Source organism: Rhineura floridana, chromosome 8, assembly GCF_030035675.1.
Source record: "Rhineura floridana isolate rRhiFlo1 chromosome 8, rRhiFlo1.hap2, whole genome shotgun sequence".
In the NCBI taxonomy this organism is placed as follows: domain Eukaryota; kingdom Metazoa; phylum Chordata; class Lepidosauria; order Squamata; family Rhineuridae; genus Rhineura; species Rhineura floridana.
In genome coordinates, this window is record NC_084487.1 from 38,324,907 (window position 1) to 38,343,135 (window position 18,229).

General features: G+C 42.8%; 1 long non-coding RNA gene across 5 annotated transcripts in view; it reads right to left on the reverse strand.

The window, feature by feature from the left end:
- Positions 1–362: 362 nt before the first annotated feature.
- The window catches only part of LOC133390418 (uncharacterized), a 47,533-nt gene continuing 29,666 nt past the window's right edge, over positions 363–18,229 (reverse strand). For 4 of the 5 annotated variants that reach the window (XR_009764393.1, XR_009764389.1, XR_009764391.1 and 1 more), the window contains 6 exons: positions 13,318–13,371; positions 10,974–11,147; positions 7,470–7,512; positions 5,623–5,686; positions 3,418–3,494; positions 363–578 (listed from right to left, as the gene is read on the reverse strand). This is a non-coding gene — a long non-coding RNA (uncharacterized LOC133390418). Of the gene's footprint in view, positions 579–3,417; positions 3,495–5,622; positions 5,687–7,469; positions 7,513–10,973; positions 11,148–13,317; positions 13,372–16,441; positions 16,534–18,229 lie in introns of all 5 variants that reach the window. The other variant, XR_009764390.1, reaches the window with a different exon arrangement.

Sequence of the window (18,229 nt, forward strand, 5' to 3'; positions counted from 1 at the left end):
CTCCTGCCACACCAAGTGATTGAAAAGGGACATGCATGCCCATCAGCTTTCAATCTGGCAGTTCTAGGTGGGGATACTTCATGTGGCTACACAAGCAGTAAAGGGCTTTCAGATAGATTGTACCTTTTCTATCGACACACCATGTGGAAGCTCCTTTTGCTGGCCTCTATGTGCATGACCATAACATTTATATTGATCTAAAGAAATGCTTTCACACATGCTTTGTCTCTTAAATTAAAACAAAGAAAACACACAGAAAGCTTGCAATAAATGTAGAGAATGTTAAGATGGCAACAGTATCAGAGACTTTAATAGTGATGATTAGAGGTCTTTTATGATCTCAAAATGTGCTGTGCGGTTCTTTAGTCATCAGGCCCCCAAATTCCCAGGCACCCAGATGATTACACAATCTAAACATTTCATTATGCACCCTCCCTCCCCCTCCCATTTCACACTTCAGAAGGTAAACCGCAGACTTCTTTGAACAAGTCCAGAGAAGGATGAGTTTCCAAAATGTCAGGCTTTTGTGACCATTCTTAGAATCTGTAGCTTACATCAGTAGAAATCAGCATGTAACCCTGGCAAGATAAAAGTAACCACACAAACACACATATTATTTTTTATCAAAAGCTATTAAGAATTTGATTTTCACCTAGAGGGCCAATTTTTCAGAAAACACAATTATGTTTTGTCATTGGATTGGAGCTTATGAAAAATTTGAATCCCAAAACATTTATCTGAGCAAAGAATGAAATGGACTGCCTTCAAGTCGATCCCGACTTATGGTGACCCTATGAACAGGGTTTTCATGGTAAGCGGTATTCAGAGGGGGTTTACCATTGCCTCCCTCTGAGGCTGAGAGGCAGTGACTGGCCCAAGGTCACCCAGTGCGCTTTGTGGTAGTGTGGGGATTCGAACCCTGGTCTCCCAGGTCATAGTCCAACACCTTAACCACTACACCACACTGGCTCTCGTGGGTTAAAGGAGCCCTTAAGTAATCTGTCTGTAAGTGAATGTAAAGCCTACGTTGGCCAGAATGACTCACATGTGTTGCAAATGCTTCTCCTACTCAAAGGACATTTGCACCTGCTGCCCTGAAGGTTCCTGTTTTTCATTCAAGAAATTTCAAAGGAAGACTCCAATATTCCTAAGCTGGAATTTATGAAAAAGGCTGATTCTATCCATTTAGGCTTTAACAGACACAATGGTTTCCTGTCCCAGTATAGATGTTAATTAACCTAGGAATGCTAGGATGATTATGTTACTACTCAGAGCCGCTCCTAGGCACCGGGAAGCGGGGCAGTTGCCCCGGGCCCCATGCTTTTGGGGCCCCCCGCGCTTGCCGATCTGCTCACCAGCCGGCTCCTCCCTCCCTGCCTGCTCGCCTTTGCCACGCCAGACAGGGCGCAGTGCTCTCTCTCTCTCTCTTTCTCTCCGCCCGGAACAGGGGCTTGCTCGCCTGCCCGCCCGCCCGCCATGCTGAAGCCACCACCGCCACTCCTGCTGTGGTCAGTGAGCGGTAGCCGCCCTGGGGACAGCGAGCTGGGCCAGCAGTTCCGGGACTGGTGCCTGCACACCTATGGCGACTCGGCCAAGACGGTGACCTGGAGCAAATGTGGGGGGCCCCCAACTATGCTTTTGCCCCGGGCCCTGCACATACTAAGGGAGGGCCTGTTACTACTAATTACTGCTATTGTGAATGGCCACTGTACTTAATTTGTATACATTTAAGGTTTATGTAGAATTGTCACATATTCTACTTTTTTGTAAGTCATGGCCACACAGTTTACAATTTTTTTCTCAATACACATATTTGTTTGCGTGTGTGCACACATGTCAGTGCATACACATACATACACCCTTGATAACTGAAGGGAACATTTTACATATTCGATAAAGTGGATACTAGGACATGACAGCTTATGCCACAATAATATATTGTTTTAAAAGGTTCCTCAAGCCTCTTTTGTTGTTTTTTTTCTGTGAAAAGACTAACGCAGCTCTCCTTGGGAAGTTGAAACTTCCAACTTGTAAAACATCCAACTTAGCCAATCAAAGAATGAGGTCCTGAAAGTGGAGAAATATTTTCTTCCTCCTATGGATGAGACTTCACTGTTTCTACATTCCCTGCAACCACTAGGTAATGCTATTTAATTTGGCTTTTGTTGGCTTTTTAGCCTTGCATACCACTTCAACTTAATCTCCAGCGTTGATATAATAAAAACTGCCATGTTTCTCTCTTCTTCTGTTCTTTACCTAATAAAAGGATCTGTATGTTTCACTCAAGGCTTGAGACAGATCTGGGTAACTGCTGGGTGAATTTCCTTGTCCCAGCAATCCTAGGTATAATCTGAAACCTACACAACATTTAGTAGAGCCTAATAAAAGTCTGCTGCATTCTTCTGCCCTCTGTCTTAACATTTTTGACTGAATGCAGAGGTTATCACTGTTTCATCATCAGCAAGAGTGCCAACATTTTGCCAGGAGAATGTCCCATGTGCAGAAGTAAAGAAAAAGAGGACTGAGGCAAAGGTCTTTGCCTGGGAAGAAATGTATATTTTCTTATTTCAATGTAATATTGAATGTAATGACTTACGCATTGTCCTTTAAGGATGTGTTGACCATTGCTATTTTTTCCTTTCATAATTTACATGTTATGGCTGTTTTGCTTCTAGGATGTTTTTGCTTTTCAAGTCCCTCTCTGACTGGTTTCCTAGCTGAGGGTTGACTAACTTTGGCTATTTCAGATATGGGGTTCACCAGTGTAGAGTATTGGTCCATTGCATAATCACTTTCTCGCTCATCTTGTTTACTTTCCCACCCTGTCATAAAAATGGTTAGGAATGTTCAGGAGTGCAAGCTACAGTTCAGATAGCACATGGTCATCATGCAGTCACTCATATAATAGATAAGCCCTTACAGATAGAGGCACATGGATGGTGGAATTCCCTGTTTAGCTGGGGTGAGGACGCTAAAGGAGGTTTCAACCTTATACTGCACCCCGTTGAGGTGGTTTTGGTCTTTCAGAAAATTCTGGTCTTTGTCTAATTGGCCCTTGTAATGTGTATCCATCTCATATGGCACAGTCACACCGACTGGAAGTCAGCATTGGAGTCCGGGGGCAGAACTGTGATGACTAACATGTAAGCAGCGGTAATGCAGCCGAAGCTCTGCTCACGGCCAGAGTTCGATTCCAACGGAAGGAGGAAGTCGAATCTCCGGTAAAAGGGGTCGAGGTCCACTCAGCCTTCCATCCATCCGTGGTCGGTAAAATGAGTACCCAGCATATGCTGGGGGGTAAAGAAAGGCCGGGGAAGGAACTGGTAATCCCACCCCATATATACGGTGTGCCTCGTTGCAAGACGTCACCCTAAGAGTCGGAAACGGCTCACACTTTAAGTGCGGGGACACCTTTACCTTTTTAAGTTTAATGACAGGTCCAAGAAAAACAAGTCCAGTCACGTTTGGAAGTTGGAGCCTTCTCTTCAGTACAGCTTAAGGAGACAAACAATAAATAAATCACAACTGAAATAAATGTACTGGAAAACACAGAAGCTGTTTGTGCCTCTTCTTCGTAGCATACCCTGTTTAGAATGTGAAGTGGTTTTGCAGATTTTTTATTAGTCCTCCATAGGGACAATTTTTAAATGCAAAACCAGGGAAAGAGCAGTAAAGGACTGAGAGTCCCCCCACATGACAGGCTGCTAATGCAGCCAGCACGTTAATGGGAGTTTGAGGGTCTTACTTTGGGATGGCAGCAGATCTGTATGTAAGCATGGATCTAAGCATGGAAAGAGGGATAGTGAAAGAGGTGTGCGGGTAAGGAGCGCTAAACCCTCCCCCTGTCCACAGCTGTCCTCCTCACAGTCTTTTCCCATCAGACACATTTCTCCTCAAGTGAGTTCTGATACTGGAAATATTCCTAGTAGTGCTGGTAGGTAATTTCAGGCTCTGGACTCCCATGATCTTACAGGGAAAGGATGCTCTTTCACTGTTAACGTGTAGTTACTTTACTTACTTCAAAATGTGGTAAGGCAGCCCTGCTATGTTTGGGGGTCCTCCTGTGCATTCTGCTGAGTGGGACCCTATACTTAGATTCCAACAGTGATACAGCTAGGACTGGACCTCAGGCTGGTCCAGAGCCCCCCAGCACAGACCCCCCATGACTACCCAGAGAGCAGCAGATGATAGGGTCAGAGGCAAATAGGTCTGGCATCAGCTTTCTTTCTTTTGTCCTTAAAAACCTTTAATAGCCAGGGGGTGGCTGGCTGAGCATCTACGCTGCTACAGAATCTTATTTTATTGTTTTGTATTATTAACCTAAGCAGAAAGATGCTTGTTCTCAAGTAAATGGGTTTAACATCAGGTCAACAAAAAAGCAAACTCCATTTTATTCCTGTAGTCATAATCGTGCTGTGATTTAATTCATACTGAAATGCAAAACTGCACATACTTAAGAGTAATCAGGATAGCAAACTGTTTTCCCCATCTTTAACAAATTGGGAATATAGAAACAGTTGTAAAGCATGGAGAGAAGAGAAATGTTAATTCTGTGCTTAACAACTGAAGTTATACTCATGACCACTTAAAGGGTCCCTGTAAGACCAGGATCTAAAACAGGAGTGAGAAACCTTTGTCAGTCCAAGGGTCACATTCCTTCATGGAAAACCTTCTGGAGGCCACATGCCAGTAGAGGGCTCAGCCAAAAGCAGGAGTTGACAGGGCAACAAATGTGACTCTTATTTTAGTATACCAGGTTCCACTCTAACCATGCAGAAGTCACACTGTCCTGGGCCCCCCTACACATTTGTTTTTGTTATGTGCCTTCAAGTCGATTATGACTTATGGAGACCCTATGAATCAGAGACCTCCAATAGCATCTGTTATAAACCACCCTGTTCAGATCTTGTAAGTTCAGGTCTGTGGCTTCCTTTAGGGAATCAAGCCATCTCTTGTTTGGCCTTCCTCTTTTTCTGCTCCCTTCTGTTTTTCCCAGCATTATTGTCTTTTCGAGTGAATCAAGTCTTCTTATTATGCGTCCAAAGTATGATAACATCAGTTTCATCATTTTACCTTCTAATGATAATGTAAATGTACTGCCTTCAAGTTGATTCTGGCTTATGGCGACCCTATTCACGAGGCTGAGAAGCAGTGACTGGCCCAACGTCACCCAGTGAGCTTTATGGCTATGTGGGGATTCGAACCCTGGTCTCCCAGGTCGTAGTCCAACACCTTAACCACTATACCACACTGGCTCCTATGATACCAAATAATATGAAAAATTAACTTCAAGATGTTTCAGGTGATCATACCTGACAAACTTGTAGGTTAAACAAGGGAATGGCGGGGTGTGTGATCAGCGGCAGTGATCCTGCCATGAATCATGGAAGGGGAGTGCCGGGTCCTGGGACAGGCTTGTGCCCAAGGGCCCTGGCATGTCTAGGGTTGGCCCTGCCGTTGGGCCAGCTGGCTAGGGCTCATGGGAATTGGAGTCCAACAACATCTGAAGGGCCACAGGTCCCCTTGTATCTGACTTAGACCCTGCAGTGTTTTGGGAATAATTATTTGGTTAAATTATGACCAAAGACCATAACCAGCCAAGGATGGGGCCAAGATTCTTACCATTGATTGGCAAGATTACTGTGTTCTGCAAGAGGTAGGACATGAAGTTCTCCAAAACCGAAACCTATGATTCCAAAGAAAATGGCTTTAGTTATCACTCTATAAAATTTATAATGATATTTTACTTAGGTCACGGAAGATAATTTTCCATTAAGGCTTCTAGGGGCATTTCCAACACATGGAGATTTAACTTCTTGATTCTTCTCGTCAAACTGATGAAAATAAAATCATACAGAGACTTTATGATCCTTTCTCCAAGGAACATAGGAAGCTGCCTTATACCAAGTCAGACCATTGGTCCATCTAACTCAGTACTGCTTACACTGACTGGCAGTGGATCTCCAGGGTTTCAGATATTCCCAGCTGCACCTGGAGATGCCAGGGATTGAACCTGTGACCTTCTGCACATAAGGCAGAGGCTCTACCATTGAGCTATGGCCCTTCCTCAACCCCTTCTCAAGCCCAAGATATCACCACAAACTAGGGAGGTATGTTTTGACCAGATAGTAGGGTTACTTATTGAAGCCCTTAATTGTTCATAGCTGAAAATATGTTTCCCATCATAGGGAGGAACAAAGAGAATAGGCCTGGCTATAGTGCTCATCTTTGCAGAACCACAGATGAATTGCTTCAAGTGTAGATAGGTCAATATTGCTTGGAATGTTTGCCAGTCCAAATTCTGACCTAGCATAACTATAGACAGAGATGAAAAAATATATCCTCTCGTTCCAGTTGTCAGGAATTCTCATCTTAGAGTCTTGCATCAGCCCTCATATCCTCTTAGTCCCTGACTGCTTCACAGTCATGTAGATGGAGTTAGAGGGGCTTACACCACAATCCTATATTATTTATTTATTTATTACATTTACATACTGCCCCATAGCCGAAGCTCTCTGGGAGGTTTACAGCAATTAAAAACAATAAAAACAAATATACAAATTTTAAAACACAAAAACAATTTAGAAACACAATTTTTTTAAAAAAATTAAAAACAATTTAAAAACACATGCTAAAATGCCTGGGAGAAGAGGAAAGTCTTGACCTGGTGCCGAAAAGATAACAGTGTTGGTGCCAGGCGCACCTCGTATATATATGTATACTCAGAAACAAGCCCCACTGAATTCAGTAGAACTTACTCCAAGGTAATTGCACACAGGATTGCAGTCTTAAGATACCCTCTTATGGTGAATCAACAAATGAAAGTGAGCTGGCTCTCCTTATTAGAAGGAACAAGGAAGTGGAAAGAATTTGTATTTGGCTGGCCAGGTGCAAAAGTGGACAGGGTTCCTGCATTTTAAATATCTATTTATATTCCACCTTTCCCCCAAGGAGCAAAAGGTGGTATACAAACATGGCTCTCTTCCTCTTGATTTTATCCTCACGATGCTGTGAGGTGGGTTAGGCTGAGAAACAGTGACTGGCCCAAGATCATTCAGTGACCTTCCTGTTTGAACCCTGGTCTACCAGGTCGCAGTCCAATACTCTAACCACAACACCACACTGGCTCTGAAGGAAAAAAAAATCAGCAGATGTAGCTTGCATGACGCCACTATTAAGAGGTGTAGCACCAAACCCTGTTCTCTTTGGCACTTGGTTTCTCCAATGTGTCACCAAGGGCAGTTTGATACTATCACTTTTTCCTTTAATAATGCTTTATGCATTTTATTTGTTTCCAATAAATCTAGTTTGGCACACACTTCCTAAATAGGTCTTCACCCCAGATCTTTTGTGCTTTGCTTCCAAGTCCTGGGTCCTGTTCAGAATCAAAGTTTTTTCCTTCTCTCCTTTTGCCTTTTCACGTTTGAAACAATCCCAATACACTTTAATCATTATCACATTTAACTTACCTGGAAAGAGCCAATGTTTGAATAGACGAGAGACAAGTGTAATCTGAAATGAAAACAGAGGAACACTAAAAGGACAATCCAACTCTGTAAAGCTTTCAAATTTTAGGATATACCCAAGAGTAAAATCAAGGTAATTTCTTTGACAATTTATTTCAAATTACTAGTCTCAACCCAATTCTTTGAAGGGTGAGAAGTTCTAGGGGCTCAGTGCTTAATCAGATATGGTTTCATTTGGAACAAGGTTATTGGTGGGTTTTTTTAATATTTGAGTTTATGTACAAATATACAAGTTGAACATAGGTGTATGCATAGTTTATAACACTCTTAGAGAGTCAAATTGTCTGCTCCCACTTCAGATCTCCAGAGACAGGCAGCCAGCCCCCCAAACACTTTTAGCTTTGTCTCTCCCAATCTCATGAGACCAAAACTGCAGTTTCTATTGTTTCTTTTAACAAAGAAACCTAGATTACATCAACTAGAGTGGGGAGAGAGATATGCCCCCTTTCAGGTATTTCCCAGCCATTTCAAAAGACTTGATGAAGATCTAGCTATTGAGAGCTATCAGCAAACAGGGAGTCTCTAGAGGTAGGTCTGGCTCCCTTAATCCTCTCAAGTATAAGCAACGTCCACACATTTCCTTCTCCAGACTTTCAGAATAGTAGGAAATCTCTCTTACAGCAGGAATGGGTAGCCTGTGGCCTTTCAGATGCTGCTGAGCTCCCAACTCCCATCATCACGGCCAATGGTCAGGGATGATGGAAACTGGAGTCCATGGCTGGGGACAGCTGATCTGAAGAAACAGTAAGGAACCTAAGGCTCTCCAGATGTTGCTGGACTACAATTTGCTTTGATGCTGGCAGGGGCTGATGGGAGTGGAACTATCTGAAAGAGAACTGGTTCATCATCCATTATGCAGAGCCAGTATCCTTCTAAGGACAGAGTAGTGCAGACTTATGGTATTTTTGTAATATCTGTTTATTTACCAATAAACACGTTGGTCATGGGGAGCAGCAGATAACATATACTCCAACAGTCAATGTTGGTCTTAAGTGTTGCCCCAGCCCCCAGGTTAAGGTGGGAAATGTACCAAAGTTCTCTTTACACTGGATTGATTGCACATGGGGCAGCCCCATGAGGGGAAAGATGGAAGTGGTTGCTATCTGAACTTTCTTTTCCATTATAATAATGGATTAGGTTTCTGTATTATCTCTTGAGCTCCAAAGAGCCAAGGATGTTTTCTTTGGCTATTGCTGCGCTGGCTTCTGTACTGGCAGACTACGAGGAGACAAAAAAACAAAGTCCTGCATCACCAGCTACACAAAATAAGGTCCTTCTTTATTTGTTGCTAAAACTGATGTTCCCTGTTCATGTATTCAAAATGTATTTGCCCTCCCTTTCCATTTTTACTAACCGTAGGAGAGGAAAGACAGGATTGCAGGGCCACTCTATTGAGATCAGCTCCTTTTGGCTCCTCCTCTCCCTGAACTGGTTCCATTCAAGCCAGTCATTGTAAGAACTTTGTAACATGAACTCCTCCTCTAGGATGCACACCTTAACCTGGTGAAGGGGTTTGAGAGTGTGGAAGAAGCTGTGAGCAATGCCGTCAGGAGTCTAGACCAAGAGGCTAGACTCCTAGCAGGGGCACCCAAGGCAGAATGGTCAAAGCTGAGACACCAGACTAAGATGCATCAAAACTCTGAGGAAGGCAATGGTAAACCACCTCTGAATATCTCTTAACATGAAAACCCTATGAACAGAGTATCCAAAATTTTGTTATTGGAGGTCGCTGATTCATAGGGTTGCCATAAGTTGTAATTGACTTGAAGGTACGTAACAACAACAACATGAACTGGTGCCTGAGTTTGCTTGTTTGCTCTTCCCTGCCCATCCCCCTTTTCCTTCTGCGTCATGTCTTTTAGATAGTAAGCCTGAGTAGAAAGACTGTTGTATAAATAACAAACTCATATAAGACTAATCTTATGTAAGTGCTTGAAGAGCTGAGTAAAAATGGTTAAAGTATTAATTAATGAAATTACCATGTTTTAGCTAATGTCTGGCTACACACAATGGCCACAATATTAAAACTGCTCAGTTCAATCTCATTAATGTCCGTACTTTTTAAGTAGGCTGCTGTCCTCTAACTGCTAATAAAAAGTGGGCCACAAAGAAATACAATAATTAAAAAGATAATGGTTCAGCAGAATCAATAGCAATTGGGCATAATTATATGATTATCTGAAATCCAGCTAAGAGGAGAATATATAATCAGCTAACTGGAAAAGGCTCTAGGTCTGCCAACATCATAAGCTGAAGCTAACATATAGAGCTCAATGGAGTAAAATCCAGAGGGCTTTGAAATAATTCCCAAGATGGGTCATGGGGCCATGTGAGCCAGCTCTGCTGCATGCAATAGCCATGCCCCCTACCATCCAGCTGGCATGTCCCTTCGGGGAAGGGACGTGGCTCAGTGGTAGAGCATCGGCCTTGCATGCAAAAGGTCCCAGGTTCAGTCCCCTGCAGCTTCATGTAGGGCTGGGAGAGACTCCTGCCTGAAACCCCAGTGACCCACTGCCAGTCAGGGTAGACAACACTGAGCTAGATGGACCAATGGACTGACTCAGTCTAAGGCAGCTTCCTATGTGAAGGGGCTCTATGTGTGTACTGACAGAAGGAAACTGACATAGAAGCTGTCTTTCACCGAGGCCACATTCACACCATACATTTAAAGCACTCTTATAGCACACCGACCATCATGGCTTCCCCTACAGAATCCTGGGAACTGTAGGTTGTTATGGGTGCTGGGAATTGTAGCTTTGTGACAGAAAATCTACAGTTCCCAGGGTTGTTTGGGGAAAGCTATGACTGTTAAAGTGGTATAAGAGTACTTTAAATGTTTGATGTAGATGTGACCATGCTCTACCAATAAGCTATGGCCCCAACCCCAATATTCATGCATGAAACTCACTGATTGGGCCAGGGTCTCCCCTCACACAGGGAAGTTCTGCATGTATACATGAGTACACACCAGACAATCAGTGTGGGTACATTAGCCACTCTCTGGTAAAAGGTTTGGATAGCAGAGTGTGTGGCCACTGCAACTGTTGCAGCGCTGCTATCTTGCATGGCTTTTCTATGGCAGCATATCTGTGATAACTATCACAGAAGGCAAGCCTCACAACATCTGCTGTTTGCTACAGTGAAAATTGTCCACCCTTGTGAAAAATAGTGGTTTAAAGAGGATTTCACATACAAATTCTTAAATCCCCTCTAGAGAACTAGTATGCTGCATCTCCCTGCACTTCATGGTAGTCCACTTGTCTTCCTGCTCCATGGTGGAGCCCTTTCCATATGGCAACCAGGAAACTCACAGTAACTTCCTAATTCATGCTACGCTAAGTTATTGCATAGCTGTAATTTTCATCTAAAGACCTGTCAAAAGGCAGCATGGAAAAAGCTTGTTTTGGCCCACTAATTTCTCATACCACTGTGGTCCACAATACTTACAATATTCACTGCAAAGATGGGTTGCATAGTAAGGTCTGGCAAAACAGAAGATATTTCCACAAAACAAGGAATCTTTAGAGTGAAACTGCTATTTTGCAACTTTACAGTTGGGGCTGCAGTAACCATTAGCTTCATCCTTACTGCATGAGACTTGTTTGCATAATGCCGGGCAACCTACAGAGTTAAAGGGCAAAAAATGGTCACGTCAGTGTTCAGTTTACATGCAGATGTTTTCATCCTATGGCATGTGGTATGGTGTCCAAAGTTCTATGTGTGCACTCAGTTGATCATGTGCTTGCATAACTGCAACATTGAATTACCTAGATAAGCAGCTTTGTTTCTTGAACCAAATTCACAAATACCTGTCCCCTCACTTTCAAAATGGCTGTGTATTCCCAATGCAAACAAAAAGCGTGTGCAAAGTAAGTAGGTATTACTTTCTTGAAGAGCAATCTTGTGCATGATTACTTGGTAGCAAGTCTCTCTGCCACCAGATAAGCCCTCTTTGGCACCATCCTCTTTTGCCCCTTCCTCTTCTGTTTGAAGCAGACTTTCCTTTTGGGGGAGAGGGGAGCACTCTCTGCCTCCCTGGCTTGCTCTCTAACACAACCCAGAGTATTCTCCATTTCCCTGGTGTACAAGACCCCAGCGACAATGCAACTAAGATGTAACTGGGCTCCTGGAAGAATCTTGACGGACATTTCATCACATTAGATGCACATTTAAAAAACACTGGATTGTGTTAGAGAGCCTACTCAGAATAGAGTCGCTGAAATTAATGAACCTAAGTTAGGCTGCAATCCAATACACATGTACTCAGATAGAAGCTCCATTGGGTTCAATGGAACTTACTCCCAGGTAAGCGTGTATTGGATTGCAGCCTTAGTGCACAATCCAATGTGCATTTACGCTGGGTTGAGAGGAGGTGGATGCTGTAGCACTCCAGCTGACCCATCTGGGCCGGGCTATGCCAGCACAAGTCCCGTCTGGATCAGCCGAGACCGGCACAAGTACAGCCAGTGTCAGCCAGCATACGGCCTGAAAAAGGGGCGTGCCAGGCTGTGTCAGTGGAGGGGTTGAGGTAAGACGACTTAGGCCACATCCATCTCATGTTCAGAGCACTCCTGCAGGTCCCAATCCAGGCAAAAGTTACGCTGGGAAAAAGTCGGTCTAACAAAATAATTGCAATAGAAATTAAAAGAGAGAGCTTACTCCCCAGTAGGGGTATTTGGGAGAGCAGGTGTTTACTTTCTGGTCCCTATGCATAGCTCCTGGCTGAGCTGGCGTTCAGCCAACCCAGAGGCTCCTGAATGGCATTTGGATGCAATGGCTTCTCTTGCTCCAGCACAACTTATGCCAGCTTCCCCTGAGTTGGATTGCTCTACCCGTCATGTTCAACCCGTCATGTTTTTAGTGTTTTTATTGTCATTTTATTGTATTTTTGCATTGTATTTACTTTATGCTAAACACCGCCCTGAGAGCCTCTGGCTTTGGGCGGTATAAAAATCGAATAAAATAAATAAAAATAAATAAATGGGTCTACTCTGACTAGGAGCAGCATTGAGCACCATCCACTGTATCCAGTGGCGTGCTTAACCCCTAATGTGTTTAGAATTGCAGCCTTAATTATTTCAAAGCTGAAACGCCTTTACTTCCAGTATAAATATGTATGATGCAAAATTTATAACTTTCCACATCTGGTAGTATCTGCATACTATGCAAATCAAATGTGCTTCTTTGCATGCAGAACTAGTGAAATTGCCAGCAGGTGCTTCGTATCAGCTCCTGAAATATTTCCCTCTAGCAATTGCCATATTTTGAGGGTCGCAACTAAGAGTCAATAGCCAATATAGGCATGAGGTTGGAAGATTCATCATCAGACTTTCTATGTTTTGTTTAATTGGTAAATGCAACTGTGGGGAGGGGTAGATCTGGATGCAGGCTGTTGCAATGGCAGGAGCAGGGAGGGTAACACCCCCATTTCCTTAGTTTAAATCCACCCTCCAAGCTGCTATTTATTCCCCTGGAGGGAATATAGAAGTTCTGATCACAGATCAGATGGTGTGCCATCACATATGGTTTGGCCCTAACATTTTCTTATCCAGTTCTTTTTCCTACTTTTCAAAAATCACAGCAGGTGTAAACTATATATTTTGTCAAAGATAATTGCATGATTATGTCTTCTTACCTGCCATCACAAACCCTTACCCCTCCTGCATAAAACATGATATTTGGGATCTTTCATACTGTTGGAAGTTAGATCAGTACATGCAACATCCTTGCACACCCACAAAAAACTGCTATTGTTTTACTTCAAAAAAGAAAAGAAAAAGCTCATGCTTACTTCAGGAATGACTCTACTTAATGCTTCTGTGGTTAAGTAAAAAGATGTGGAACTCTGCAAAATAAAGCAAAGGCATTTTCCATCAGCTTCCTGCTTAGCTTTGAAATGAAAATTTAGTTTCATTTGATTGACAGTTCTCTTGATTGACATCATTGCAGTCTGTTTGCATATGAAGGGAAAGCAAGTGGGAAAAAAATGTCGTTAAGGAAGTGAGTGAGGAAGAGCAGGAAATTACTTGCACAAGGGCCAGCAGAACAGTACAGGCATTTGCATTCTGGCCTGCAGTCTCCTTTAGGAAAAATCTACTGAACCAAAATGGCACAATGTGAAAGAAAGCCTCTTGTCCAACACACTTGCTCCACTCCGTTTTGTTTTGCAGTATCATTTCTTCAGTCTATGCACCCTGTCAATTCTTGTTTCCTTTTGAGATGAAAATTTTCAAACAAGAACTGATCCAGAGAAGCAGATGTAAGCGTCCATGTGGAGTTTCCCATCTGAAAACCAAAAAGAGCCTGGGGCATACAATTTTCCAAAGAATCTATCGATTTTGCCATTGAGGTGCTTTTTTGTCCCAGTCAGTGTTAATGTATTGCAATAAAAAATGATGCATTCATAATACGAGTAAGCAGAATTATGTGTACTTTCTCTGTAATCACAAATAAATATGGCTTTGTTTTGCGAACATTTTACTACCCCAAGATACATTTGAATGTGATTTGGGGTAGTTAAATACCCTCCCAAATATATATGCTGAATTGACTATTGAGGGGCAACTTTTCAATCAGTTAAAAGTTAAGTTACTTGATGAATCTGACCAATTAAATAGATCAATCATTACAGTTCTACAAGAAGGGTTAAGAACCTGAGTGAACACACATGCCATAAAGCACATGCAACCCAGGTTTTATAACATGGTTGACCACACATATAGCCCTATCTACTCCATTCATTTTAATGAACTTTAAAAAAAAAGTCACCAATGGGATAGTCATTTTTCCTAAGGTCATAATTCATGCCAAAATGTACACTTTTGCTAATATTGACCTCTTCCGAAAAACCAATCTTTGAGGCCTCAGCTGTGTAATAAGCTAATGAAAGAGAGTTTAAAAAATATTAAGAGATTCCAAAGTGCAGCATATGATCACTCTTGGCTGGAAGGGAGAAAGGGACTGCCCCCAAGGGAGTTTCTGTGTGGTTTCTTACTGGATATACTGAGACCTGCAAAATATTTATAAAAGAGAAGGTCCACTGACACTGATGATTAAGTTTCTTTCCTTTTATTCTGTTAATACATTTCTTTTAGGGCAAAGCCCTCACAAGGGCACTTTAATAACACAATAACAAAACATAATGTGACATTTCAATAAAAGTCATTTAAACCAGCAGCTTAAAATGAATATGGAGGCCAGCAAGATACCATTATCAGCCAGCTGAAGCAATTCCAAACAACTTAAATGGTTTCGAACGTGCACCACCATAAAACCTTTAGAAAAGGCAACCTGTAATATGTAGACCAAGTGGCCTTCCAGATGCTTCTGGACTATAACTCTCATTATCCTTGACCATTGGCCATGCTAGATGGAGTTGATGGTAGAGTCCGACAACAGCACGTTCCCCACCACTGAAGTAGGCTTTTAAGATCTGTGAAAGCCTATACTGAAGAGGCCATTCACAAATCAGTTGGAAGGGAATTCCACAAGTGTGGGGCCACCACAGAGAAGGCTACAATTCACTATCACGTATGGTAACCAGTTATATATTGCCAAAGAAAAGACAAAATGACAAAAGAGGACACAGATTTACATAAAAGTTGCACATGTTAAATGCAAATTTAGAAATAATTACTATCACTTAAATATACACACAATAAATCTCTTCATTGTGGGGAAGACCATGACTAGGTGACCTATGTCCTGTTGTCCAGATATTAATTGCGAATGGAGAACCTCAAGGACCCTGCTCTCCCTTCTTTATCTTTAAACCACACTTGGATGGACAGCCCTTCAAATACAGGACACCTTTAAATAGAGAACTGTCCTTTGTAAATTAGGACACATGGCTACCCTACCCCCATGGCAGAATCTAATTTTTGCAGATGTCAAAGAAGTGGTGCCCATCCCCAAAGACTTTTTCAGCCTTACATTCTGAGCATGGGGCCACTTCCAGACTGTTGCTATTGTCAGGTGGGATTCAACCACATACCAGCACATTCAGAGTGTCCCTTTATAGTTGATTGGGAGGTCTTATACAACAAACCTTTTTTTCCAAAGCATCTGAATTTTTGTGATAAAAAAGTGATGGGAAAGCGTGCTGGAAAATGTGGGATAATCCATGCTTTGATGCAACATCATCGAATCTCTCTGCAGAATGAATGCTAAACAATAAGGCCATTTGGAAGTACCCTTCTGCCGTTATTAATTGGATATGGATTGCAATAAGCTCCAGCACCAGAAGCTCCAGCTGCTTTTCCTCTTTTGCTGCAATGATGACCAGTGAAAACTAACTTTCAACTCTGAACATAGGAACATAGGAAGCTGCCTTGGTCCATGTAGCTCAGTATTGTCTCCATTGATTGGCAGCAGTTCTCCAGGGTTTCAGACAGGGAACTCTCCCAGCTGTATTTGGAAATACCAGGGATTGAACTTGGGACCTTCTGAATGCAAGGCAGATGCTCTACCATCTATGGCCCTTTTCCAAAAATATATCTCGGCAGTAGTGGGATTTGCCTTTCCTTTCGCTCTTGGCTTTTAGATGCTTCCAGCTGTCTTTATTCAACGGGCCAACCTTGATAGTCTGTTTCTTATCATGTAGGAATTCAAAGAACTGAACAGTGAAGCAAAATTACTGAAAAGGAAACATTTCTTTAGGACAGGGATGGGGAACCTGTGGCCCTCCACCTGTTGTTGGACTCCAGCTCCCATAATCCCTGACCACTGTCCATGCTGGCTGGGGCTGATGGAGTTCAATAACATCTTGGGGGTGGGGTGGGGTCATAGTTCTCCCATCCCTGCTCTAGAAGAATCCCTGACCATTGTATGACGTAAAAACCAGTGTGTCAGACTATAACAGCACCAACCATTTCTAACAGATGCAGTTTTGTACAACATAAAAGCAACTGTGTTACCTTAAAATCCAGGTCGATGTAGGATCTAAAGACTTCTGGAGGTTTAGTAAGGGAATACTCTATTTGGGCAAAGGAATCAATCTGGGATATGCCTGTAAATGTTGAGGGGGGAGGGAGGAAACAAAGCTCCAGTTATTCTACTTCTGCAAGGAGGTCAGGGCCCCTCCACTTTTATTCTTACAGCAAGCCTGCTAAGGTAGGCTAGGCTGCAAGGTAGTGATCAGCCCAAGGTCACACACAAATTAGGGATTTAGCACTACACTGATGTAGCATGAGGAACAAGAGATAACCAGAAAGAAGTGATTGGACAAAAGGTAGCAAAAGATTGCAAGGGTGTCCCCTAGATACGTTACTAGTACATGTTAGCTAGCTGTAATAAACAGGATGTTTTACTGCCCCCAAAACAACATTTCTTAGGACCCACAGGGCACAATCCAGTCCAAGTCAAACACTTGCATGTCTCATGGATTCCAAAAGATAGAATTAATTAAACAAACGTTTCATTCTTGAATTGAAATGAACGGGACCTAAATGTGCTTAAGATGAGTTGCAGGGCAGCTTGTATTTGCTCTAAGGCAGGAGGCGAGGACCCTGTGACTCTCCAGGTGTTGCTGGACTACAGCTCTCATCTTCCCTGCCCATTGGCCCTCTGGTGAGTCCAACAACATCTGGAGGGCCATAGGGTCCCTACCATTGCTCTAGGGACTTGTTGTGCACATTATTTTTATTGGTTTTATTCTGTGACAATGAGAGAGTGCTACGGTGGCAGCACCTTATCCTGCAAGAGCAGAATGAGACGTGTATAAACATAACAGGGGTAGGGAAGGAGTATTCATGCAACAAGGGGTGACCTTGCAGTGGAAGAATTGTGTCTTGCTAGTGATGTTGTTGGGGTTAAATTGAAATCCCCAGTGCTTGTAAAACTATAGTTCACTTGTCCTATCTAAACCAGCTTGGGCTTTATGGGAAATAGAACCAAAGTGGCCTTTATTTGACTTTTGATATAAAATGTCGGTTTATTTCCTGGTGACCTGACCCTTACCTACATTCCAGTGGCTCGCATAATAAAAGCCGGTTTAAGCTGGACACGTCCCTACTATGCATTTCTGTATCACATTTATGCTTATAACCTTGCTTATTGTTACTAATGTGCCTTGCATAGGAATGTCAAACGCTGTTCCAATGTCCCACAAACCTTGACTTGTAAAACTCCTTTGATATGTAAGCAAAGTAATATCATGTCTGTCTCCAGTTTAGGGGGCGCCCGGTTGCAGCTGGGCCTCCCCTCAATAGTTGCCTTTGTCTGCTCCTGCATAGTGCTTATCTCAAGGACATGCGAAATATGCAGACATAGAGTCTAAGAGATAGTCTTGATGTTTCCACTTTGTCCTTCCCCCTGTACCCCTTTACCTCCTTACATATGCCCTAAAGCTATGGCAGTTAGCAATTGTTTCTTTTATATTTTATGACGTGAACCCAATATTGTAAACTTCGGGGTAAGCCTATATAAACCCTTGACCACCAATAAACGAGGTTCCCATGCTCGCCTGCTTCGGCTTGTAAGTATTGGGTCCCCTTTGCAAAGGCTTTGTTTCGTGTTATTTGATCTCTGATAGTGGGTTCATTTGCACTCAGCTCCGCACTCTTCCCGGGTGTAATAAGCGAGTTGGGGAGACAGGGTGGCTTGCGTGTTGGGTTTGGACCTAACAATTGGGGGCTCGTCCGGGATCCCTTGTGCGGACCCCCTTTTTGCCATTGCACCCCTTAATTTGATAACAGGCGCCACGA